This window comes from Peromyscus californicus, unplaced genomic scaffold (genome assembly GCF_007827085.1).
Source record: "Peromyscus californicus insignis strain IS unplaced genomic scaffold, ASM782708v3 Scaffold_9__1_contigs__length_137607984, whole genome shotgun sequence".
Classification (NCBI taxonomy): domain Eukaryota; kingdom Metazoa; phylum Chordata; class Mammalia; order Rodentia; family Cricetidae; genus Peromyscus; species Peromyscus californicus.
In genome coordinates this window covers 40,490,637-40,516,393 of record NW_026294617.1, presented here as the reverse complement: position 1 = coordinate 40,516,393, position 25,757 = coordinate 40,490,637, and the positions used below count along the sequence as shown (strand labels likewise).

The 25,757-nt window shown below is 40.9% G+C and overlaps 1 long non-coding RNA gene across 1 annotated transcript; it reads right to left on the bottom strand.

Annotated features, from left to right (window-relative positions):
- Nucleotides 1-535: 535 nt before the first annotated feature.
- On the bottom strand, nucleotides 536-17,284 carry LOC128106468 (uncharacterized). Its single transcript, XR_008216721.1, has 3 exons — nucleotides 17,203-17,284; nucleotides 15,428-15,821; nucleotides 536-949 (listed from the first exon to the last, which is right to left on the bottom strand). It is a non-coding gene; the product is annotated as an uncharacterized LOC128106468 (long non-coding RNA).
- Between the last annotated feature and the right edge of the window lie 8,473 nt (nucleotides 17,285-25,757).

Here is a 25,757-nt window from a genome sequence, read left to right as displayed (position 1 = left end):
TATTTCTCATGCTTGGTCTTATTATATGAATATTTGCTTCAGAAAAGTTCTGAAGTTGAATATAATAAATGTACTTTTTGCAAGTTTTTTTGTTTCATAATTTAAAAAAATGAACTAGAGAAGTGAATCGGAACGATCATTCCTGTTCTGAACATTGCTTTCCCTTGTATTAAAATACTTTCTACTGCAACTTCAGCTGCTGCAGGCCCAGTGGCAGTGACAGCTCACACTTGAGACAACCCAGGTTTTTTCAGGAAAATTAATCATTCTCTTCCTTCTTATAGCACTCCTATAGCACTCTCTTCTTTTATTGCAACTTTTTAACTTCTCTGATTACAACAGAGTTCTTTCAAGTTATTATTTTTAATAAATGTGTAATTGGGAGCAAATACTTAAGTCATTTGTTTCACCTGTAAGTCTTACATAGATAATTACATAGATATAACTGAAGCTATGTAAAAATGACAACAACCCATCATAAAACCTGACACTCAAATTTTAAATATGCATTGGTGTAATGGCCCAGTGATGAGTTCCTACACCACTGGATATGTCATCTAATGGAGGAAAATGTGAAGTAGACATCAAATGCTTTGTGATAGTCAACATTGTCTTTTCCACACAATAGGAACAGTATATCCATCTTCCTGCAGGTTGTTTTAACATTTTGATAGAATATACTGGAAGATGCCTTTTAGGTGTCAAACACCCCAAATCTCTGCTTTCACCAAAAACACCTCTTAAAAAACACAATGTGTCATAATTTTCTTTTATTTCTTTCCTTGGCATATTTTAGTTCTCAGCAACGCTTCAGATTCTTCTGGTAAACAAGGAGTTTGTACATGTTCTTGCAGCAGACAGATGGGTGTGTTCTCTGGGTATCTTTTTAACATGAAGAAAATGTTCCTCTTCATGGCATCTGGGTAAGATGTGGAGGTCTGTCACAGCTCTGAAATACAGACAGAAGTAATCATCTCTCTGCCACATGAGGTTACTCAATAGGTAACAAACCTATTTTTTTCCATCTCAAGCTTTGAAATCACAGATGAAGTATGAGTCCACAAAAGCCAGTCTACAAAGCAGTACTCGGATATTTCTTTTCATCAATCATTTTTATGGATGTTCTCCAATCACACTGCCCAGATGGCCACTTTACAAGTCTGTGGCAGCAAAAACAACCCCGTTTCAAATGTAAGGAAAGAGCTAAAGAATAGACTCTAAATGTATATATGAATAAAAATGTTTTATTCATCTTTACTCATGATTTCACTGCACAAATCCCACCCCAATGAATTATGACATTTGGTTGGCAAACATATGGTAACATTCTCAGTGACACTGACATATGGTTAAATCATTCAATGAAAAAAAAATCTACCATTTCCACAGGATAATTCATTTTAATCAACACAAAGACTACACGATTCTTTTTATTCTGCCAAGTCACCATACAGAAGGGGGGAAGAAATCAACTTATTCTACAGAGACAATGACTGTGAGAAAATCTGACATTTTGTTAAAAAATTACTTATGTCCCATGTGTGCTCTTCTTTCCTATCACACCTTTCACCTAATTGCCAGAGATCAATACCTACACACACAATAATCCATGGTTTCCAAAATAAATACTCTATTTCATGGCAAACCTTCATATACAACTGTATGCACTGTGGGGTCCTTAGGGATAGCTTTAGGCCCTTATTACTCTCTCTCTCTTTTTTTCCTCAGTATTTCATATAATTGGGTTCCCTTTATACATGAAGCTGTCATTTTTTTTTTTTTTTGGTGTTACAGATTCAACCCAGAACCTTGACAGTGCAAAGCATGTGCTTTACCACTGAGTTATAGCCCTAATCCAGGTGCTCTGGACCATGCAGAGATGTTACCAACCTATCTTCAGATTAACTGCAAAGATTTCTCCCTGAGCCACATAGCCAGGAGTTGATGGAAGGGGCATATTGTAGTCCAGATCTGACTTCCAACTACCTCTGTATAGTCCACAAGTGAAGAATGCTTTTAAACATTTTATAAGTTAGAATAAACGAATAATATTTAATGATGGTGTAGAAATATTAGAAAGCCAAAGTTTACTATCAATTAGTAAGTTTTAGTCAGTCATAAATCTATTAACAAATAGTAGCTTAAATTGTTTCGTGGTAAGACTATTTGTAGCTGGGTAAGACTAGGACTCAAGATCCCCCTTACCTTCCCAGTGCTGGGTTACAGGCATGCACAACCAGCTATGGCTATTCTTAAGATATAAGAATTAGAATCATTTCAAAAACATGGACTAGCCCACATATGGTTAATATGGCTCTTCATAGAAAACACATGTCATCCCATGATGCTTGGTTTGAATTATCAGCTTCACACAATCTAGAACCACCTGGGATGAGAGTCTCAATGAAGGACTGTCTAGAACATGTTGACCTGTGGGCAGGTCTGTGGGGAATTGTCCTGAATGCTTCAGTTGATTGAGGTGGGGCAACCTTCCCATTGTGAGTGCTACCATCTCCGGCGTTTGGGTTCCCGACATGTAAGTGTGGAGAGGAGGCTGACTGGAAAGCAACGTACATTCATTCACTTCTCTCCACTCTTGACTGTGGATGTGCTGTGACTGTTTCAAGTTACTGCTGCCATGAATTCAACAATGATGTACTGTAACCTAGAACTGTGAGTTAAACTAAACCCTTTCTCCCTTAAGTTGCTTTCTGTCAGGGTATTTTATCACAGCAACAGATGTGAGACTATCCAGGACACTCCTGATGGAAGCTATTTCAAAGCATCTACTTTGTCTTAATAGAACTCATGAAATCTGTGCCTTTTATTTACTTAATTAGACTGCTTACATTTCTATCCAATCACCAAGGACCTGGTTGTACTAAGGAGAGATATTTGTTGAATAAGTATAGGATAAATAAATTAATTATAACCGCTGAGCTAAAGCTTCTTAATTGTATATCCTTTATAGGCAAGGAAGAATGAGGGAAACTCATCTCTTATTATAGTTCAGTGCATTATAACAGTGACAACATTACAAACCACACATACAGCACACACACACACACACACACACACACACACACACACACACACACACACACAAAAACTGGAGCAACACAGAATGGCTTGATCTGACCTTCTGAGTCTGATGATACCACACCTGTTCAGAAGGGGCTGACTCCACTGCAGTTTCACTTGTGAGTCAGACTCAGGCACCCAAAGAGGAGGAAATAAGCCTTCTCAGGCTTCCTTCCCAATACCATGGCTTCCCCTTTAGTAAAGTCATTTGCTGATTATACCACCTTCTCTCTTGTTCACATAGTTGCTGAATTTATTTGGAGTTAATTTACTTTGTATTACCTCACTCATAACATGTTTGACTTTTTATTTACTTTGCCTACTTACATCTATGTCCAATCACTAAGGACTGCTTCCTGGTCTTCTCTCATAACAAAATCAGAAGTATTTAGTTCTTACTCATTAACAAATATTTCTTAGGGATTAGCTGTACTCTGTAGGGTCTACCTGCACTTCTTCATTAATATGCTAGAGATTTCCCAAATAGGTCTATGTCTCCAGAGACGCCAGTTTTAAGTGAGGATATGTTGTCACATGCCCATGGGACTATGCTCCTATGCTATCACATGTCCTAAATGTGAGCTGCACACTGACTTGGCCCTCATTGAACTCCAGAGAGAACAATGATCTTCATATAAAGGAAAATTACTGTTCTGGGATCAAGAACAACACTTCAGTATCACAGCTGACAACCAGAAAAATCTATGTTCCCATTCAAACAATGAGGTGGGTATGAAGCTTGTTCCACTCTGGTGAGATCTGACTGATGGGCTATGTCCTTTAATCTGGAGCAATGTTGGAGAGCAGGCCATGCCAAAAGCAAGCTGGAACTTCACCAACCGAAGTGATTTATTTAAATTCATCAGAACATCTGGAGTATCAGCTGGCCTACCTGGTGCTCTTAGATGACTCACTCCTGCTCTTTAATAAACGGACCCTGGCTGCTTCTAGTGAGCTCTGCTGCATGTTGTAAAACGGTGTTTGCTTTCCCTGCGCAGCAGCATTTTAATATAAAGAATCTGTGTCTCCTGTGTTCAGTGGACTGAATGGTGGGAAAGGCCATTACTGCTGCCCCCTTGAAGAAGGGGACAAGCTATAAATCCTTAGAACCTGGAAAGTGAATTTCAGATGTGTGTATAATGAAAACCAGATCACCACAAATACAGTCTCCAGGTTCTACAAATGAAATCTGGCCATTTTCAAAGACGAACAGCGGAGAGCTCATCTGTATTCCATGGCCTTTGCAGTATACAACCTAAAACTCACAAAGACATTAAAAAAAATAAATAAATAAAGTGATCAGGGTGTTTCTTTAACCCCAGTTCAGAGGTCTGCGCTCCACCTTCATGTAACTCTGTGAGAGGTCTGACCTGAGAACTCTGAGTTTGATTTCAGCATGGGGAGCCCTGGTCTACGGTGTCCTGGAACTGCCGCTTAAGATGCTGTCTGTATGTTTTCTCCTTGAGGAACAGCACAAATCACAGTTTCCCCCTTTCTTTGTCCTCCAGGGTTTAAATGCAGAACTCTGTGCTGGTTCTGCCGTTTTAAACTGTCAAGGCCTGAAGAGTGACTTACCCAGGTATTAACTTCCTGAGTTCCGAACAATAGGCCCCCACCTCAGCTCAGTGGGCCTCCGCATTCTCATTCTCATTAATTAAATGAGAACACCAGGAAGCATTAGTGATTTGTAAATTGTCTTAGAGCAAAACTCCATGGCCTCTGAGGGAGAAACAGAAAGCTAAAGGTTGGGGCTGCAGCCTGAGGTGAACTGCATGTTTTTTACTCAGGGACATTTTAGCTAGTCCACACTCTTAAAAACATGAGTTATTTGTAACAAAATGTGAAAAGAATTTGAAAACTCTGTGCCCCATAATTTCTGTGACATCTTCCAGATTTATAAAATCGTAAACACTAAGATTAGGAATCAAACTACTAAAATCTAATTTCAACTCTCCTCTTATCTTGCTGTATCATAACCTTAGCAAATGATGACAATGATTTTTCAGGTTCCTTCTGCTTTGGGAAGTTTTGTCTATTCCCCTCCATCCACCTTTCCCAAGTATCTATTCTGTTCAAAAGCCTCCCAAGGAAGAATGCCTAGGATTTAAAAAGGAGTAGACTCTGTTTGGGAGGCATCCAGGCAGTGGGACTGGGTCCTGTGCTCAGTGCATGAGTTGGCTCTTTGAAACCTGGGGCTTATGCAGGGACGCTTGGCTCAGTCTGGGAGGAGGGGACTGGCCCTGCCTGGACTGAGTCTACCAGGTTGATCTCAATCCTCAGGGGAGTCTTTGCCCTGGAGGAGATGGGAATGTGGGGTGGGCTGAGGGGAAGGGGAGGGGGGCGGGAGGGGGGAGAATAAGGGAATCCGTGGTTGATATGTAGAATTAAATTATATTGTAAAATAAAATAAATGAAAAGTAGACTTGATTGTTTGTTTGTTTTCATTTGTATCATTACTGGGTGTATTTCAAGGGAGAAAACAACAAAGAAGGAAAGCATTGGATAAGTAGAAACACAACATAAATATGATATCATTGCAAAACTTTTATTTGCTCAAGGGGAAACTCAAGAGACTCACTGATGAGGGTGTGATAAAAGACTGAGTCAGAGGAGTGTCACCTCAACACATCGCATCCTTCCTTGTTTCCAGCCTAGATGAATGCTGATCTGGCAAAACATGCTAAGAGTTTTCCTTCCTGCCAGCCTCCTTCCTCCTGAGTCATGCCAACTCATCTTTCTGTAACCTTTGGTCTCTCTAGCCCATTGAGTTTTGTGCCCGAGGAATGGGCAGGGCAGTTTCACCCTGGTTCTTTACAGCAGCTTCCTTTAATGAGTCTCAGCCACTGTGCCCTTGGGCAACATTCTTAAAAAGTCTGCCGTGGGAGGGATCAAACTCTGTCCCAAACTGCATGCATACCAGACTGGCTTTAAACCAACAGTGCTCTGCTCCTGTAACCACAAGGAAGAGGGGATTGTTCAGGCTCCAGACAAAGTGTAGCATTTTCTGAGAGGAAGCTCTTCCTTCAGGAGCTTTCAGGGAAACACTAGAGACATTTAAGAACTAAGTGCTGGCTCAGCGGAGGAGTCCTGCTTGGTGAGAGGAAACTATAATAATGGCTCCTATGTTTTATCACCAAGTCTACTCATAGCCCACCATGACTGGCATTTACAGTTAGGCATTAGGGCCACAGTCTTCTCAAAGGTAACAACTCCCCTAATTAATTCCCTTTCTTGCTTTAGGATCTGTTCTTTGAAAGGTATGCCTTTGCATACATTTCTTGTATCTGGAAACTTGTGTATTAGCTCTTTTGTATATGTACTTCTTGCCACTGGCGATAAAGTGAACTTTTTGTTTTCTTTTCTTTTCTTTTTTTTCACATCAGTTGTCATCATTCTTGTTAGACACGACTTCCAAGCACCTACACTGCTGTTAGGTACTTGGAATCTGGGCAGTCAATACTTCGAAAACTTGCCCCCGATAGAGAAGTAGCTCAGTGGAGCATGGTAATATTAATTGTAAGTAAAAGACTTGAATAATTTCTTCCCTTCATATGTTTCTCAGGGTGGTCCTGTGAAACTTTTGTGATATTTTTCTTCCTTTCAAAATTGTTCTTGGGCACTGTCATTGTGAAGTAGGAAATTACCACGTTGATTTACTTATAAATTCTTATTCTTAAAATTGCTTTGTGGGCTAGGGTTGTAGGTGAAAGGTTTTTGCACCCCGATAAGCCTCTCCACTGATGTGGAGCAATCCAAATCAAACCAAATCAGACAAAATTAGAAAAAGCCCCGGTTTAATGGGTAAAGCATTCCTGGGTGATTTTCTAGCCTCCCAGAGAGGAGATGCGGATGAGGGACCACAAAAACCACGTGTCTGTTTTCTGGGATACAGCTTAAATACCCTGTGGTATGGAAGTGGTCTTGAGCATCTCTGGGGGAGGAGCCGTGTTTGGTGGGCTTTGAGGGGGCAGGTTTGAGGAAAGAGATGGGGCAGGAGACCCTCCACCAGAACATTCCAGACTCTTTGGGTATATGGATACCAGGGTGCCAGGGGCTGAGATGGAGCTTCCACCAGAACAGTAGGTCACTTGTTGGAGTGCTTGTCTCACATGCAGGCGAGCCAGGGGTTGACATTCTACACTGGAGAAACCAGACATGGCACATGCAGAAGGCTGAGGCAGGAGAGATCAGAAATTCAAGGTCATCCTTGACCACACGGTAAATTTGAGGCCAGGTTGGTTTACATGAGACTCTGTCTCAAAAATATAAACTTGGCTGGCTTGAGAAATAGCTCAGCAGTTAAGAACACCAGCTATCCTTGAAGAGGATCTGGGTTTGGTGCTTAGTTCTCATTTGACAGCTCACAGCCATCTATAACTCCAGTCTAGGGCATCCGATACCCTCTCCTGGCCTCTGTGGGTACAGGAATGCACACGGTGCACATGTATGCATGCGAAACACTTATACACATAAAATCAAGATAAATGTTTTTTTTAAATTTCCTTCCTTCATGTACATGGTACCTATACATACACTCAGACACAAATGCATACACATAAAATAAACAAATGTAAAAAATGTCCTTGGGACATTTATGGTTTACTTAAAAGTCTGCTTTTTAGATATTACAGTTACTCTACATTATCAGTTTTACCTGCAGTATTTATAGAACATTCCAAGAATAAACTCTGAAATTTGGGGCTTCTGTGTTACATAGTGAGGAAACAATCTTTTTAAATAATTTTATTTAGTTTTAGGGATTAAATTCTCTACTGAAAAGTAGACCTTAGCAGAAATATACTACACAGAAACAACAATACCCAGAAAAAAAAGAAACAAATATATACTTTGGGAATTTATTTATAAAACCTATTCTCCTTTACTGATTGACATTCATAGCCTCATGGAATACTCTAATTCTTAAGTAGTAAATATGGAAATAATTTAAAGTGTTCTATTGAATGCTGGACATCATGTTGCTTGTGTTTGTTTGGAAAAAAGAAAAAAGGATCCTTATTGAGAGGCCTTGGTCCACAGGGTTTCTGAACAGTTTCTGATATTGATGGCTTCTGTACCAGCATAGTGTCTGGAGTGCTTGCACACAGCATGCTATAAACTGATAGGACAAGTTTGTATAGACCACTGATGCAGAAAGACAGTTTGGAAAAGAGGACTTCTCTATGGTTCTTCACACCAGTGCACACCACAGCTCCTGCTCCAGATGCCAGTCCTGAAAGGGCCCCCAGAAGCCATGGTTCTTTAAGGAGGTGATGACCAACGAGTGAACAGACTCAGTGGGACAGGCAAGTTTCACAGACTCCTGACTCACGTTTTTCCACGATGCTTCTCTTTTTCAGTGATGGTCCCCCAGTGGGCCTTCAACTTCTCTCCCTCCCTAACTAACCTGTAAGAAGATGCTGACTTTCAGTGCACACCCCCTCCCATGTACTCTTCTCAACCCTCCTTGGTTTCTACCCCTTTCATAGATTTGCCCTCTCTGTTACAAACCTCAGTTCTTTTCCCTTGAAAACGTACTACAACACTGGTGGCAGGAGACAGCAGGTATAAGGTAAGAAGGAGGTGAACGTCCCTGAAATTAAAACATGCAAGACAAAGCATAGGGCAATTGTAGGGAGCAGAGGGAGCCCCGAGTGAGGGAGGTCCTGAGTAGCCATGTCAAAGACCCAAGTGCCTCAGCCCCACTAGAACAGAGAAGCCTTCCCTGGATGAGGCTCAGAGGAGGGACAAAGCTTCCCTTGGGAGCCTTGGCGCAAGTGAATGACCAGTGTCTTCAAAAACTTGCTTGCGACTCCTGTGTCCTTCCCTCAGATGTATCCAGCCTGAGACTGCTCATCTACAGACCTACAAAGACCTCCTTACTGATACTAGCTAGTCCCTTCCCTGGGCTGCACATAATAAAAATGCTTGTGGTTACCCAATGTGGCAGTATGGGTGCCACTCCAACAGATCCCAGCTTTTCTGTATGTGTGTTTTGGTTTTTCCTTTCCCTTAACATCCTTAGTCAGGGTTCTAAGACCCAAGCTGTGAGAGACACAGCAGGCAATTGAAATGTATTTCATTTGGGGCCTAACTATGTAGCCCAGGGTTGCCTGGCTTTGGTTTTTGCTGTGGGATGTTCTGTATGGCAAATGTGTTGCTAATTAGTCAATAAATAAAACACTGATTGGCCATTGGCTAGGCAGGAAGTGTAGGCGGGACAAGGAGGAGAATAAAGCTGGAAAGTGGAAGGCTGAGTCAGAGAGACACTGCCAGCCACCATCAAGATAAGGAAGATGTAAAGTACCAGTAAGCCACAAGCCACGTGGCAAGGTATAGACTAATAGAAATGGATTAATTTAAGCTGTAAGAACAGTTAGCAAGAAGCCTGCCACGGCCATACAGTTTGTAACCAATATAAGTCTCTGTGTTTACTTGATCGGGTTTGAGCGGCTTGGGACTGGCGGGTGAGAGAGATTTGTCCTGACTGTGGGCCAGGCAGGAAAACTCTAGCAACAGGTTTTTTGTTTGTTTGTTTGCTTTTTGAGACAAGGGTTTCTCTGTGTAGCCTCAGCTGTCCTGGTACTCACCCTGGAGACCAGGCTGGCCTCAAACTCACTGATCTGTCTACCTCTGCCTGCTGATGCTGGGATCAGTGGCTTGGCCTTGGCCTTGTAACCCCTCTGCCTTCATTTCCCGGGCCTGGGATGACAGGCTAATGCTACTATGCCCGATTAATATCAGTTTTCTGATGTAGGTTGAATGCACAACTTGGATGAAGGCAATCTTTTGTAGAAACATTTCCCCAGATGATAAATTATACAATGGGGACAGGACCTAAATGGGATTAATGGTCTTTTCTAATGAGATCAAGATGAGCTGGTTAAAATATAATCAAGTCAATTAGGGAGACAGAGTTCAGAAGAGGTTCTCTTTGGGACACCATATTGATTGCCTAAAGAGGCACAGGAAAACTTCAAAGTGCTGGGCATGCATGTCACAGTCCAGGTGATACTTACATAGGTGTGTACACAGGTGAAATAGACCAAGCTTGACATTTATGATCCTGACCAGAAGAAGCTTTATCACAATAATCAGCAAATAAGAACGTATTCATGCATCAGATGTCCTATTATACCAGTCCTCTGAACAAGCAAAATACTGAGTCATTTACATATAAAAATGATAGACATTTGTGAGAATAATTGTCTCAAATGTCATAGCCTCTGGAGAAGCCACAGTTATTTTTTAAACAGATACTAGTCATTTAAACAACCTTTAAAACTCTCTTTTAGGGGAAGATACTCTGAAAAGTCTGTAAGAAGATGATCAAAAAGAACCCGTACGTTATATATTGCTGCTCAAGTGTAAAAATAGAAACAAAACCATCATCATTTTATCTCATCCTGTCCAATAGCTCCGTTAAACTCTTATGATACAGACAGCTCTGCTATCGTGTAGTAGAAAAAAACACATATGGGACAGGATGAACATTGAAGAGCTCTCTTAGTGCTGCTTTCAAGGAAACCTTGAGCCTGAACAATACTGAGATCAAGGTCTGACCCCTTCAGATGGGTAACGGCTTTGTGATTCTAGAATTTAACCAGTGATGCCACAGGGCAGAGGAGGCTAGTCCCGAGCTGCAGTCTTCGGGATAATCAGGGCCTAATCTGGACAGAGAGTAATCTCTCTCTCCCTCTCTCTGTCTTTCTCTGTCTCTGTCTGTCTGTCTGTCTGTCTGTCTCTCTTTCTCTTGTTGTTGGTTTTTTTTTTTTTTTTTTTTTTTTTGGTTCTTTTGTGGGGGGAGCTCCACCCAGCTCCCAAATAAATTCACACATGGGAGCTTATTATTTTTTATGAATGCTTGGCCTTAACTTGACTTAGTTTCTTGCCAGCTTTTCTTAACTTCAAATCACCCTGTCTATCTTTTGCCTCTGGGCTTTTCCTTTTCTATTCCTGGGTAACTTTCTTTGTTTCTTACTCTGTGGCTTCCTGTGTAGCTGGGTGGCTGGCCCCTGGAGTTCTCCTCCTCTTTCTCTGGCTCCTTCCTCATCTCCTCCCAGATTTCTTCCTCTATATATTCTCTCTGCCTATCCTTTCTACTGCCCTGTTATTGGCCATTCAGTTCTTTATTAGACCATCAGGTATATTAGACAGACACAGTAACACAGCTTAACAGAGTTAAACAAACGCAACATAAGCAAAAGTAACATACCTTAAAATAATATTCTACTACACACTCTCTCTCTCTCTGCCTTTTCCTCCCCCTACTTCCCCCTTCCTCCCCATCTCTCTGTCTCTCTTTCCTCATCCTAGTGAAGTAATTCAACTTTATAAACACTTATCTCTGTAATTCTGTGGCCCTAAAGACCATGTAATAGGAATTATATAAAATAGTAAAGAACAATATGAACTAGATGCTTATTCAGTTTCACAGACAAGGCAGGGAATCTGGTGTGAAATTTAAAAGTTACTTCTTGCAATATGTGATAATGAAGACTGGCCCAAACATCCAACCCTTTTGAGAAGTCTTCATTCTGAGGCACCCCGTTCTTCTTTACGGGTGTGGTAGAATATTCCCCAGCCTTTCTCTGAGGAGCACCTCCACAGACATTGCTGTAGAGACCCGTGGAAAAGGTTAAAAGTCAAGGTGAAAGAAACCTTGCCATTCACATGTCTCTTTGGTTTCCAACAATAGAATTTTTATATATAACTAAGCAGTACAAACATTTCCTCAGGAAAGAAAACTCTAACCTCAATATGAATTCAGTGTCTGTTGTGCCTAAGGAAATACTGATTTAAGATTTTTTTTTAAGATACACAGTGTTTAGGAGTTGTTTTTATCCAAGCCTACCTTTGTAAAAATAGAATTTTAATATATATGACTGAAATGTTTTCCAAAGTCATGCATTACCTGAAATACATTTTTAATCAAGCCACTTCAATAAAAGCTTTTTAAAATGTCCTATCTCTCAACAAGTCACTTCCCAACACAGGCTCCTCAAAAAGAGCACTATGCCACAGCCAACAGTTATTATTTAAACACATATAACATCTCTAATGTTCAAAAAGCATGCCTGCAGTGTTCTATAAATAAGTAGAATTTCCTTAGCCTAAGATGAAAATGCAAGGGCAGGTGACTTGGTAAAGGCACAGTTGGGGTTTGACATTGTCATTTAGAGTCTGGTACATCTTCTTCCAGCCAGCAGGGTTTTCCCGATGACTTGTTCTTTGCCATATTTTTAAAATGAGAAAGAAAGCTGTCTCATCATCCACCATCATTCCATAAGCACAGACCATGCCCAGCAAACACTGAAAGCAGGGATAGCCATCATCGACCGGAATTAAAATAACAGTAAGTGCCTTGACTAAAGAAAGGCTAATTGAGCCGGGCGGTGGTGGCGCACACCTTTAATCCCAGCACTCGGGAGGCAGAGGCAGGCGGATCTCTGTGAGTTCGAGGCCAGCCTGGTCTACAGCGTGAGATCCAGGAAAGGCGCAAAGCTACACAGAGAAACCCTGTCTCGAAAAACCAAAAAAAAAAAAAAAAAAAAAAAAAAGAAAGGCTAATTGAGCTGGTGCCACTTGTTTAAGGAAATCTTTGCCATGCTGAAACTGGGATGTGGACAGATATTCCCATCAGTGAAAAGCCAATATGTGACCATTTTGGCTTTGCGCCCTTTGCAGAGCAGGATTGTCATTCGTGGGAGGAATGCTACAGAATAGGGTTGCAGGTGTCTCAGCCTCTTTGTGCTGGTTCCCATACCTCAGTGAGCAACCTGAGCTAAGCAAATATGCATCCTGAATTCGCTCTGGACGGGTTTTCTACGTAGGACTACTGAGAGGAAATAGCCCAACCACTCTCTTGAAATCTTGGCTAAAATTGGAAACCATGGCCAAAGAAGAAGCTAATGGAGTAAACAGTTACTCACATCCTGTTGTTGAAAAGTGAGGCAGAGCTCACGGCTATAACAGTGAGGTATCAATAGCTATGACATCAGAGTGTGCCCTGCAGAGGGCACAGTGAGTGTTCCTTTTCAGATGGGTGTGGACAGGTGAGATAGACTTTACTTCCTGTCTACTGTTCGGTCTTGGTCAAAACTATTTATTTATAAACAATGTCTTTATCCTTCCCTGGGAACTTTGTAAAAACTACTTCTTGTATTTTCTGAGTTGAAAAAAAGTAGATTGAATACTAAGCCAGGTCATGTTGCCTGGAAGAAGGGGCATCTGTGTGTGTGTGTGTGTGTGTGTGTGTGTGTGTGTGTGTGTGTGTATGTGTGTGGTGTGTGTCTGTGTCTATGTCTGTATGTGTGTGTATATATATACGTGTATGTGTGTATGTATGTGTGTGCGTGTTTTCCCCTAAGAGTCCTATTCCTCTAGTTTTAACTTTGCAACCAGCTCCTTCGGGCAAGTTATAACTGTTCATCATCTCATTTCCCTATTATTCAAATGAAGATGATCTTGCTTGCCTTGCACTCTTGCTTCACAGAACAACAAGGAGACTCTAAAGAGATAATAGCTGTGAACAGATTTTGAAGTTGCAAGTGCTGGGCAAATGCAATGATTGCTGTGAAAAGGGAGCTGCTCAGGTAACTCAGCTGGAAAACTGTAGGTTTAAAGAGCTGTGCGGAACCTGAGAAATAAAGAGCAACCTCTAATTTTACAGATGGGAAAACTTTCCCTAAAGAACAGTGAAATGATCAGATAATTCCCATAATTTTAGATAATGATAATAATTTCAGAACTTACTCTGGGCTGAGTGTACCAAAGCTTCTCATCCATTATCACATTTAATCCTTTCAGTGTCTCCATTAGAGGAAGAAGAGGCTGAGGAAACAACCTGTCCAAGGCCACAAGTCTAATAACTAGTAAATCCTCAATTCCTGCTGAAGGATTTAAGCTTGGAACTATCTTGGATGACGAATATGAATTAAAAAAAATCATTGTTCTGTCTTTGATCTGGATGAAGGTGCCTCACTAACAGGTAGAAAGCAGAACTACAAGCCCCTATAAAATGGCTGCTCCCTGAAGACATTCTGCTTTGTAAGAACGAACCTCATACCTTATATACGCTTTCTGTTAGGATCTTTAACAGATGTTGTGATGCATAAACAGTGTTATTTTACCTATTTGCCATCTAACTAACACAAAACATAAACCATTGAAAATGGAAGACTTTCTAACCATCAAACAGAGATTCTCATGTGTTTCCATGTGCAGATGCATTCTCCAACACTACCCAATGAATAGATCTAGCCTCTGTGCCAACAGCACATTGTGGACATAAGGGAATGTGACTTCATTTGAAAATCAGTGTATGTGGGAATTTACAGTTCCAACATTTGCCTGGAGGGTTTTCAGAAGTACTCTAGATGTGGCCCCCTTTGTGTCCCGATTTTAAAGGAGAATATCCATAGCAGTTACCCTATGTGTGCATGCACTGCCATTGTGTGATGAGCATGCTTGTGAGCCTGGGCACAGAGGTTAGCTCTAGGCTGTTAGATAGGGAGAGCTAAAGCTTGAAGAGCCATATATGGGGAATTATACTGGTAGAGTCTCATTGGCACATGGAGCTGATTTTGATGACAAGACCATGAACTAACTGTTCTGGGATAAGGAGGAATGTGAGTAAATAGAGACCCGGGAATACAGTGGTACTCAGGCTCCAGGTGAGCTTCTCTGATACCTTTCTTGTCATTCATCCCCGTTTGGGGAGCTTTCACACTGAATATCACTGAGCACTAGAATCAACAGGACACTGCACAGAAGGCAGACCAGCATTCAAAGGTTTCCATTTTCTTTTCTATCATATTATTTTCCTTAGGGGAAAGTAGCTGTTGTCTAGTTGTATCATGAGGACACTAAGGGAACTCCAGGGGTCCTTGTGGAAAGAATGGAGCCCCCACCTCCGGCAGCATTAATTTGCAACCATCTAAGTAAACTTTAGATAAAGCATTATCAGAGCTCTATCACATGGTAACCATATGAGAAACTGAGCTGAACTGTTCAGCTAAGTCATCCTGAATTCCTGACCATACCCAACATAATTCATTTTTATTGTTTTAAGCTTCTCAGTTTTAGAAGTAATTTGTTACACAGTAATAGGTTCAGCAGAACATTGAAAAATGCTTATCTTAACCTTTGTACTTAATTCAGAGATTATTTTTCATCCATAATTTCAGGATGAAAGCAGCTAAAATGGCAGGTTGGAGTGTTCATTCAAAATGCAGTGCATGCCTGTATGTATCCACAAACTATTGCAGATCAGTAAATTATTGATTAAATTATAATTAAGTCATTGCTGTGGAAGTCTTTCAGCTCACCTTCATTTTTTTTTCCTTACCAGTTTCTCCCTGAGAATCATGGGCAGAGGATCAGTTACTTAACGACCGAGAACTCTCCAGAGAGGAACCTGTAAGGAACAGCCACATTAGAAGTAACTACTGGGCCAGAATTCCTCCAGGGGTTTCTCAAAAGGATGACTTTGTTTTTTACTCTTCATTTTTCACTCGGCAAGTGGTGAATAACAAAGCCTCTTTCTTTCTGAAGAAGATTGAAAGTGGTAAAGGGTGGTCAACCTCACAAGCTGCCTGCTGGAGTCCAGCCAGCCATCAAAAGCTTTGTGATAGACAGTGAATCACAAGCTGCATGTGGAGTTCCAAACATCACCCGCCATGTGTGAAGGTTTTGGCCATCATTTCCAGCTGTGTGGTAAGGTGCAGCCAATCCTCCGAGCTCTGGTGAGGTAAGCAGATGACCACTGTTAGTTGGCCTTTCTCTGGAGCTGCTGGGCCAGCCTTGCTCCATTTGTAAGGATCTGGAGCAGTATTAGTTTCCAGGGGTCATGGGTTTTCAAGACACAAAGATCTTTGTCTCTTCTTTAAGGAATGCATTCTTGGATGGACAGGAGGATCATTCATTTAGGCCAGCCTGGGCTATAGAGTAAACTCTGTCCCAAATACATGAAGGAAGGCTTTATTTCGGAACTCCTTCAGATAAGATGACTAGCCCTGGCATGATAATTATGGCAGTTCTCCTGTGATAGCCATGAACTATATTTCTCAGATTGCAAACTTTATTTTGATTTGGGGTAAAAGATCTTTAAATTCGTGAAATATGCTCAACACATTTCAGAGACTACCAAATGCTCAAATGAATGGGGTGGGGTCTCTGCAAATGCTGTGGCCAGCAGAGGTAACGATCCCCCAGAGGTGAGAAGGAAGTCCAGCTCAACATGACTCAGTAACTGGTGTTGGTTCAAACTGCTAGAGTCTGATCCTGGTCAGTTTACTTTAGGCATATTTAAGTACAGTACAATTTGAAAAAGTTTCCTGGTGTAGCATAATCCCATGTGCACAATAAAGCTTAAGGCATTATTATATCAAAACTCTTTTCAAAGCACATGAAGGTGGGTTCTATAAATAGACTTCATGCATTATCTGGAGGGCCTGGGGGACAATCTGGTGTGGTTTCAGTCATACAGATAGCACAAAGGTCACCAGGCTATTAACCACCTCTGGTTCTATTAGTAAGGGTTTCGGCATGGGGGCAGGTGTGGCCTGGCTCTACAGATAGTGCAGAGGTCCCCTGGGCTATTAATTACATCCATTTCCAGCCATATGGGTGGAAAACAGGTTATACATCCCTTTCTTTGAAGAGACAGTTCTGCATGCTTCACATTCCTGGTTTCTCTGGTGCTGATCTGTGAGCACAAGGACCTCTGTGGCCCCAACACAAACACACATAGGAAAAAGAATGGTAGGAGTAAGCAAAACAGGAGGCACCGAGCTTTTTAAACTACAAATAATTAGAGAGGAGGGCTTAAGATGATTCTTTTCTCAGACATCTCTAAAACTTCTTCATAGGTTTGTTCATTTACTTTTCTCACCATGACGCCTATTCTGTTCTCTGCACTGAAAACAAAACTCTCCAATCTACAACACTAAATTCACCATACATAAAGATACGTAGGACCGAGTTGTCCTGGTGCTCCTCCCTCAGTACAGAACACACTCTAAGTCCTAGCAGATGGTTCTAGGTTTGACTCCAGGTCTGTCCTTTCTGTTAATAGACTTATGGCTGCTCCCAACTTGGAAAACAGAGTGATTTTTCTCTTACCAAGAAGAGTGTGGAGAGGAAAGGTGGACAGGAGTGGGCAGTGTCGGAACTGATGCTCTGAAGATCAGATGTCTAATTCTTGCCCAAATGAAATCTGAACAAAGAAGAGAATAAAATTCACTTGAAAAAAAAAAACACTTTATGATTGGATCATAAATTTCTATATAAACATAACATTGACTTTTAGCCAAATGAATGTTATTTGTTGATATTAAACAAGAGTTGACTTTTGTTTTTCAGGATCATGGATAAAAACCTCAGGCCTCAAATACACTAGGCAAGTGTTTTCTCCCCAAGTCTAACCCAAGAGCAGATACAAAATTGGAATAGTATATCCCTATAACTCTACTTCCTATATTTTCATTAAAATGCCTTATCTTTTGGCTGATATTGAAAAGGTAAAGCATTTTTATTGGTATAAACTATTTATGTACATATATGTGCAATGTGATGCTTCTATGTATGTACATACACTGGGAAAAGATTGAATCAAGCTTATTAACATATTAGTCACTTCAAGTTATCAGTGAGTTTATGGGAGGAGCTTTAAACATTCATTCTTCTAGCAATTTTGAAGCATACAGTGTATATTACTAATGGTAGTCACTATCCAGACAACAGATCATTTCAACCTATTTCTCCAACTGAAACTTGGAACTTGTGGTGGTTAATCTTCATCAATTTGATTGGATTTAGAATCGCCATGGAAACACATCTCTGAATATGTCTGTAAGGGTCTTTTGAGTAAGGTTTAAAAGAAGAGGGAAGATTTATCCTGAGTATGGGAAGAACTACCCCATGATCTAAAATCTCAGACTTACAAAAAGGAGAAAATGAACTGAGAACCAGTACTCAGCTCTCTCTGCTTTCTGTCTGATGATACAATGTGACCAGCCACCATGCCTCCCCACCATGATGGACTGTGACCTTTAGTCATTGTTCTACTGCTGTGAAAAGATACCATGACCAAGGCAGCTCTTATAAAGGAAAGCATTTAGCTGGGGGCTTGTTTTATCAGAGGATTAGTCTATTGCCATCATGGCAGGGAGCATGGTGGCATGCAGGCAGGCATGATGCTGGAGAAGTAGTTGAGAGCTATATTCTGATTTGGAGGAAGAAAGAGACAGAAAGACAGAGACAGAGAGAAACTGGGCCTGGCATAGGCTTTTGAAATCTCAAACCATCCCCCGTGACACACTTCCTCCAACAAGGCTACACCTTCTAATCCTTCTCAAATAGTGCCACTCCCTGGTGACTAAGAATTCAAATATATAAGCCTATGGAGGTCATTCTTGTTGTGGAATATTACCTTAACTATGTAAAGATATGTTACATTTGTTTGTGCTGCATTTGTTTAATTACATAAAGATGTGTTGCTGTTTTATGTTGCCTGCCTGAGGCACCTGATCGGTCTAATAAAAAGCTGAATGACCAACAGCTAGGCAGAGGAGGGATAAGCAGAGATGACAGGCAGAGAGAATAAGTAGGAGTAAAAATCTAGGCTCCAAAGAGAGAAAGAGGGAGAAAAAGAGGGAAATGCCTGGGGCCTGCCAGCCAGGCAGCCACCAGCCAGCCAGACACAGAGTAGGCCATACAGAATGAAAGGTAAAAAGCCCTGAGGCAAAACATAGATAAAGAGAAACAGGTTAAATTAAGTTATAGTAGCTAGTGGTACAAGCATAAGCTAAGGCCAAGCATTCATAACAAATATTAAGTCTCTGTGCCTTGATTTGGGAGCTGGTTGGCAATTCTTATTCAAATCATCATATTCCTCAGATGTTATCCAGTTAATCTATTCCTCCTTTAAATTACTTCTTGTCAGATATTTGATCATAGCAACAAGGACAGTATGTGATACAGAACCTTTTGGTCAATGGTTCCACACCCCTCTTTTCCCAGACCAATTTTTTGCCCTGTTACTTGGAGATCATATTTTCAGATTCCACATAAAAGTAGTATCACAGTGTTTTTCCTTCCCTGTTCAATGTATTGAACTTAATGTTGAATTCATTTTGTCACAAATGAAGTGTTTGGGGGGTGGGGGGTAAGGCTGTATTGTGTTCTCCTCAGTGTATATGACACATTTTCCTGACCCTGTCATTCATCTGTTGTCAGATAATGATGTCTATTACAAATTATGAGTAACGATGAGATGAAGACACAGGTATGGACATGCTGATTTGAGTTTCTTCAGATATATACCAGAAGTGAGATTGCTAGATGTGTTGGTTAATTTTGTGTATTTGATACAAACTTGGGTCACCTGGGAAGAGCTAAGAAAATGCCTCCCTAAGATTGGCAGGGAGGCAAGTCTGGAGGGCTTTCTGACTGATATGGGAAGGTGGCAGATAGCCCTGAGTTGTATGAAAAAAGCAAGCTGAGCAAGCCGTGGAGAGCAAGCTAGTAAGCAACATTCTTCCATGGTCGCAGCTTTAGTTCCTGCCTCCAGATTCCTGCCTTGCTTGAGTTTCCACTGGGGCCTCCCCCAGTGATTAACTGTTATTGGGACCGGTAAGATGCAGTGAACCCTTTTCTCTCCAAGTTGCTTTTGGTCATGATGTTTATCACAGCAATGGAGAAGAAACCAGGACACTAGATCTATGGGAATTCCATTACATGTATATTCACACAGACATAAATTCACACTCTCATATGCATGGAAGTATCCATACTTGCTTGAAGTATGTATCATAACCATATTAAAAGATGCTAACTGTAGGTTTGCAGCTAGAAGACATGTTCATGTTCATGCAACTACTATAACCAGGCACAGTAAATGGCTCCCTCAGGGCCCTTCCAGCCTGTAACAAGCCACCTGTACCCCCAAAGTAATTGTATTCTTTCAGCATCATATCATAGTTTGCCATGGGCATTTTAAAAAGCAAAGGCACAGTTGAGCGTGCTGAGTATGCTGACTTAATGCCCATAGTCACTTGGGAGGCCCAGAGAGGAAGATCTTGAACAAAGCCAGCCTGAAGTACATTCTAAGTTCAAGGTCAGCCAAGAATACATAGTATAACCCTGTCTCAAAAAAAAAAAAAATCTCTCAAAGAATTTCTTTATTTGTTGCTTTCTGGCTTCTCCAGATTGGAAATGGTCCCATCATCTAGTTTGTGGAAGAACATTTGTGAGAAATTCCTCCCTTAAAGGAGGCTGTTTCTTGTACTGAGGATATGTGGGAACAATGGAGTTAATTTGGATTTCGTACCCATACCGGCCTATAGAAAGATTTATTTAAATGCATCCGTTAGGAACTTTAGAAGAAAGTGTGCCTTGCTTGTGTATTTGAACATGTAGATTTTATTCATTATGTTCAAACTTGTGCCGAGTGACAACACACCTGGAACTGGCCTGCACAATTCCAAGTGATGATGCCTTCCTTTATAACAAGAGCATTTTTCATACCCAGACATGAAATCTTACCAGGAATGATAAGACCAAAGCATTATTTGTCTTAGAAAGCAAAAACAAGAATAAAAATGTCCTAAATACTGTTAAGAAATGTTTGCTGTTCTGAATTGGTTCTACTTTGTGTCACCCTCTCACACTACAGGTAACTGACTTCATGCCTTTTGTTTAACCACACCTCACTGATATTCACTGGTTAACTGAGTAACTAGTTGGTGTGCTAACCTACTTATTTTGGATATTGAGGAAGGAAAACTCAGCAGATTTTTAAGAGATCTATTTTTTGTTATTGCTGGGGAAATGTTAAAATGGAAGCACTCAGTAAAGGCTTAGTGTTTCACCTAAGACTTTGCAAATAGCCTCCAACTTAGAGCCAGTGAGTTAAGAATTCCATGTTGAATTGGAAATTAAAAATAGATGCAGTAGTGAGAAATGTATTTAAGGCCCTGCCTACACTGCAGCTAGAATCATGTTCATGAGAATTAGGGATGATTCTTGCTAGCCTGCTGTTAGCATAATTTCTCTGGCCAGAAAAGATATAAATATAAGACAGTTTTCTTGGTAATTATTTTGAAAACATATGAACTTTCTTACTGTTGTAGATGCTGCTGTGGTTTGCATGTGTTTACCTCTTTGTTTTCAAAGAAATTAAGTTGAAGAGGATATGAAGTAGTAACATTTCAAGTATTATATGATATTTGAATATTGTCTTGATTCAGTATGCTTGAACTTAAATGTCATTATCTGTAATTTTACATATTTTACATATAGAATACTTCAGTGAAATTTTTGCAAAATCATGCATAGGTGTTTGCCTGTATTATGACATCATTAACCAGAATGATGTAGGAAATCCATTCTGCACATATCCACGCATGCACTGGTTTTGTGATATGTTCAATAGTAAAACGAATATGTAACAAGTATGTAATTAGGAGCTATATGTCTCCCCATTTCCCATTTCATTAAGGTTGAATCCATTTGTGGATTAAAGTTTGAACATGTTTTCCCAATTGATCTCAAGTCATCATCCTTTACCAAAATTCCTGTCCTTGATATCTCAACACATCCTGGAGTAGGAAATTCATTGAATCCAATGGATGGTGTAAGGTATGTTAGTGATTTTGATCCTTAAACAATCAGAGGAACTTTTAATACTTTATAGCCCCTAAACAATAAAGGCGCTATGTTGTGATGAGTTAGTTCAGGTATAAGTAGTTTGTGTTCCTACCTGTCATTTGTGTTTTCGATGGTTCTCCCACTATTTTCTGCGAGGTCAAGAAGAATTCTCACCATGCAATTATTAATCCTTCCTTTTCTTTTTCCTACATTTTTTTCCCCTTGTCATTAAGGTATACCATTGTCTTAGTTAGGGTTACTATTGCTGCACTGAAGCACCATGACTGAAAAGCAAGTTGGAGAGGAAAGGGTTTATTTGCCTTACACTTCCTTCCATGTCGCTGTTCATCTGAAGGAAGTCAGGACAGGAACTCAAAACAGGGCAGGAACTGGTGCTTTCTGGTTTGCTTTCTTATGGAACTCAGGACAAGCAGCCAGGGTTGGCCGCACTCACAGTGCACCAGACCCTCCCCCATTGGTCACTAATTAAGAAGATGTTCAACAGACTGCTGTGGGATGTTCTGTATGTCAAATGTGTTGCTCTGATTGGTTAATATATAAAACACTGATTGGCCAGTAGCCAGGCAGGAAGTATAGGCAGGACAAGGAGAGAGGAGAATTCTGGGAAGTGGAAGGCTGAGGCAGAGAGACGCTGCAAGCCTCCACCATGAAAGATGTTAAGATACTGGTAAGCCACGAGCCATGTGGCAACTTATAGATTAATAGAAATGGGTTAATTTAAGATATAAGAACAGCTAGCTAGAAGCCTGCCACAGCCATACAGTTTATAAGTAATATAAGTCTCTGTGTGTTTAGTTGGTTGGGTCTGAGCAGCTATGGGACTGGCGGGTAAGAGAGATTTGTCCTCACTGTGGGCCAGGCAGGAAAACTCTAGCTACCACAGACTTGCCTACAACCAGTCTTCTGGAGGTGTTTTCTCAGTTGAGGCTCCCTCCTCTCAGATGACTTTGGCTTATGTCAAGTTGATGCACAAGTAGTAGTCTTCTATTTTTGGTTGGTGTGTGGCATATATGTATGTGTATATGTGCATGTGTGGGAAGGTATGTATGTGTGTGCATGTAGGTGTGAATTCTCCTGTGAATGGAGAGGCTGGAGGTTGGCACTGAGTATTTTCTTCAACTGCATCTTCAATTAACTTTGGAGACAGGATCTCATAGATGTCCATGTGAGGGATTCAGCTGGAATGGTTGGCTAGCCCTGGCATCCACCTGTCTCTGTCAGCTCAGCACTTTTTTTTTTCTTTTATGGTGTTTCTGGGGTCTGAACTCAGATCCTCATGGTTACAAAACAAACATTCTGCAAACTGAGCCATTGCTCCAGTCCATCTTCCATTTTTTAAAAGGGTTTCTTCCCGAGCTCAGTTAATTCCATTTTAGCTGATATTTGTTATACACCCAGTATCCCGTTAAATTCCATTTCTTCCTCACTTTACCCACAGTTTGTCTTTCTCACCTCAATAGAAAAGTTCCCTTATTTTTTCTATCTCGTGTTTCTCTTCCTTTGTAATTGTGGTGGTTTGAAAGAAAATGGCCCCCAAAGGGAGTGGCACTATTAAGACATGTGGCCTTGTTGGAGGAAGTGTGTCACTGTGGTGGTGGGCTTTGAGGTCTCTTTTTCTCAAGTTTCCCTCAGTGTGGCAGTCAGTCGACTTCCTGTTACCTGCAAGATGTAGGACACTTGGCTGTTTCTCCAGCACCATGCCTGCCTGCATGCCACCATGCCCACCGCCATGATGGACAGAACCTCTGAACTGTAAGAGAACCACCACAATTCAATGTTTTCTTTTATAAGAGTTACCATGGTCATGGTGTCACTTCACAGCAACAGTAACCCTAAGACAGTAATCAATAGGACAAAATCATGTTAATATGGAGTGATAAGCTTCAGAGCAAGGTTAAACACACAATATGGGACAGTTTTGTTTTACCTCTGAACTCTTAAAAGTCCCCATTAGCCATCTTTAAAATCTCTGCCTAACTCTAAATTTTCCTTGAACAAAAGCCAGCTTTCCTTCAAATATTTATACAAAGTACATGGACAAACAGCCGTATGTGGTGGCATATGCCTGTAGTCCCAGCTACTCCAGGGACTAAGGAAGGAGGATCACCAGAGCCTTGAATTCCAAGGTGAAATTGTGCAACATAGCAAGATATTTTCCAAAGCAACAGAAAGGCTAAGGATCAAAGAAAGGTTATATTAAATATTCTTTTTGTTTTACTTAATGACTTTTCTAGTGACAATGTTTCCTTCTTCCTCGTTTTAAGGAAATCAATTTCAGTCATACTGCACTTTGGGTGGGCATTGATTGGCAGTGTCCACTCCTAACTTCCTGAAAGGGCAGCACACTGTTCTCCAACCGGGCTCCTTTCCCTACTTCATTGACTTTCTGTCATGAGAGTGGTTATTTAAAAATGCAACCAGAACTTGAATCTCTTATGCCCTCAGTAGTCCACAGACACCATAGTTAGAACAAGACCTAATAAAATCCAAGGCTATCAGGCTCTAAATTTTGTGGCTCCATTACCATTCAAGCATGCCTTACTATTCTCTACCCTAGCTGTGCTGTAGACAAATGGAGCCGTTTTTCCATAGCACCACCTTTGCCTCCTACCCTCATCTCCCTGATGCTGGTGTAGATGAATTTCTAAACAGTCTTATTAAATAAGAAACACAGAGCCAAATACAGGGGTGAAAGCTGTAGAGATCAGAGAAATATTGATAGCCACCAGCTAACCTTACTCACCATGCCACCGTATCTTCCCCTGAGAGAACCAGCTTCTTCCTGTCTAACCTGTGCCTTTATTGCCTTGCTGTTCTGTCTTCTCATTGGCTCTAAGCCCAGCCACCTCAGTTTCTCATCACTGCCTGTCTATACAGACCTCCAGGTCTCTATGGTTGGTACTAGGATTAAAGGCATGTGTCACCATGCTTGGCTGTGTCCTTGAACACATAGAGACTCTGTCTGCCATGTGATCGGATTAAGGGCATGTGCTACCACCACCTTGCTGTGGGATGCTCTGTATGTCAAATATGTTGCTCTGATTGGTTAGTAAATAAAACACTGATTGGCCAGTAGCCAGTCAGGAAGGATAGGCAGGATAAGCAGAGAAGAGAATTGTGGGAAGTGGAAGGCTGAGTCAGAGAGACACTGCCAGCCGCCATGATGACAAACAGCATGTGAAGATGCCAGTAAGCCACGAGCCATGTGGCAAGGTATAGATTTATAAAAATGGATTAGTTTAAGATATAAGAAAAGTTAGCAAGAAGCCTAACACGGCCATACAGTTTGTAAGCAATATAAGTCTCTGTGTTTACTTGGTTGGGTCTGGACGGCTGCAGGACTGGTGGGTGATAGAGATTTGTCCTGACTGTGGGCCAGGCAGGAAAACTCTAGCTACACCACCTGACTTTTGTTTACAGCTGGCTATCACCTCTGATATCCAGGCAAACTTTATTTATTAACATATAAATAAAATATCAGCACAAATGAAATATCACCACATGCTGAAATTCCAAAGTAGACTATAAGGCCAGTGAGGGAATGGATATGCCATCAAGGTGAGGACAACCAGGCAAAGAGCAAAAGCTTCCTTCTTCCATGTCCTTATATAGGCTTCCAGCAGAAGGTGTGGCCCAGATTAGAGACATTGTATATTCTTGCCTGAGGATTCAGATCACAAGCATGCATGTTCCTACCTCAAAGGTTCAGACTAGAAGTGGACTCATCCACTTCAAACCAAGCAAAAATAATCTCTTTTAGGTGTGCCCTCCATTCTGGATTGTAGTTCATTCCAGATGTAGTCACCTTGACAACCAAGAATAGCCATCAAAAGTCTACAACCTGTCAAATTGACACAATTATACCTCCTTATGTCATGATTAATTTCTGAAAGAAAACAATAACCAGCTCATAATAATACCTAAACATAATAGAACTATGCCACATACAATAGTAAATGCATTACCTATTTAAGCAGGTCATAATTACACCTAACACAATATAACAG